We start from the raw sequence: 2,294 nt of genomic DNA, 5'->3' as shown, positions 1-2,294 counted from the left end.
CACAGTCAAAAACACTTCTGTCCTTTGTTCCAGCCTCCTGGTATCAAAGCGGCTCAGACTCCTGATTGCTCCTGGTGTCTGTGCCTGCTCACTTCTCTTCCTTTCCTATATCTCTCACTCGGACTCCCAGTCCTACCTCACATTTCCCTTCCTTCCTTATTTCAGCACAAGTCACATGAGCATCCCCTTCCCTCCTCTGCCTGGGGTTGAAGATTCAATGGTGAACAAAGCAATTTTTCCCCGACTTTATTTTCTCTTGAGCCAATAAGACTCTGGTCTTTGATTTCTCAGGATGTGTTTATTTTAGGTTTCTCCCACAAGACTTAAAAGTTGGGAGGTGACCTTTGGGGTGAGTCTGCTTCCTATAGTATGGAGATCTTTTCCTTTCTGGTGAGACTAGGGAGAAAAGACAAACTTTGCTGGCTTAATATTCAGCATCATACTATTATCTCTTGCCTTCTCAGCTGAATAATGATGTCATGGAGGAATACAGCCCCCTTATATGATATTGAAAAATTTCTTTTAGTTTTTTTCAGTTACAGTTTACATTCAATATTATTTTGTATTAGTTTAAGGTGTATAGCATATTTGTTAGACAATCATATATTTTATAAAGTGTCCTTCCAATATTCCCAGTACCCACCAGGCACCATACAGTTATTACAATATTATTGACTATATTCTTTATGCTGTACTTTACATTCCCATGACTATTCTGTAACTACCAATTTGTACTTCTTAATTGTATGGCCAGTAGCCAAGGCCACAGTCAGAGCCACCTGGCCCATGCAGGTTTGCATTTGATTCAGACCAATGATAATGAAACAACAAAGCCAAGAACTGGTGGGCCATTACCTTTAATCCTAGCTTGCACCTGGTGGACAAGAAATACACACAGTGGGAAAACACATCCCTTTCCATTCAGGGCTCCTGTTGGGCAGATAAAATGTATTATGCTCACTTTGTTAAAGAGGCCATTGCCCAGGTGATATTAATGTGAGTTGAGAATTGTTGTAGCCTGAGGCTTGGTTTTGGGATTAAGCCTGTCCCACCCTTTTTGGTGTGAGGTGGTACAATCCTATCATGCCTCAGAGAAGAGACTTTGTATTAAGAGACTTCCCTAGTATGTATATTGGATTAAGGGCTTGGATTTCTACACTATAAAATGGGAATGGAGCGGGAGTTTGTCGCTCTTGGTTCCTGAGATTATCATTAGAAGAGAGAGCAGAGGAGAGCAGAGAAAGGCCACGTGGAGGAGGCCAGGAGAAGCAGCCAAGATGGTGGAGTGCTGAGTGAGATGCCAGTTTGTGTAGAGTTTGTATCTGGGATAAGGAAGGAGATGGGGAACTGAGGAGAATAAGGCTGGTGAGCTAGAAACCTTTGATTCTAGGAAACTCGGATAAATCAGTAGCTTTGTGAGCACTGAATGTGACTGGGTTTTGGAGCCCAGTGTGTATTTTTACTTGCCCGCCGGGTGCAAGCTAGATTTAAGACTATGGCCCATCAGTTTTTGGCTCCGCTGTTTCTTTACCGACTGTCCGAATCCAATGCGAACCTGCATGGGCCAGGCGGCTGCTGTGATGGTAGCCTTGGCCACTGGCTTTACAGCTCCCAAAGCCACTGACTTATCTGAGTTTCCTAGAATCAAAAGGTTTCTACCTCACCAGCCTTATTCACCTCTGTTCCCCATCTCCTTCTCTCTGCACAAGCTCTGCATAAACTCTGCATAAACTGGCTTCTCCTTCAGCACTCCACCATCTTGGCTGCTTCTCCTCTGCAATGCTGATGGCAGGAACCGAGCGCGTGTCCACGAGAGAGCCCCCCAGTCTGCTTCATTTTATAATGTAGAAATTAAAGCCTTTATTCCAATATACAAATAAGGAAGTCTCTGATACAAAGCCACTTATCTGAGGCATAAATGGGATTCCTCATAAGAGTGCACCACTCCACATCATGCAACAGTTAAGGGTATGGGGAAAAGCTTAGATTTGAGAAATCTTAGTATTAGAAAGAGGTTGAAAAGATCTTAGTATTAAAAGGGTGGGAAAGGCTTAGTCTTAAAACTAAACCTCAGGCTATGAGGACCTTGCCAGTTTACAGCCTGTATCCCACACCCGATGCAAACTATAAGCTGTTGGAATCCATGGGAGTCCGAAAGACCAGAGTAACAGGCTTTATTGAAAAGAAGAAAGGAACCCTGCCGGGCACTCCTCCTGGGGGAGAAGAGCACCGGTTACAGACTAGGGGCCAGTTATATAGTGTTTGGGAGAGCCTGAGGGGATACTGAGGCAAAA

Source organism: Saccopteryx leptura, chromosome X (assembly GCF_036850995.1).
Source record: "Saccopteryx leptura isolate mSacLep1 chromosome X, mSacLep1_pri_phased_curated, whole genome shotgun sequence".
NCBI lineage: Eukaryota > Metazoa > Chordata > Mammalia > Chiroptera > Emballonuridae > Saccopteryx > Saccopteryx leptura.
The sequence above is the reverse complement of the archived record's forward strand: the minus strand, read 5'-3'. Positions refer to the sequence as shown.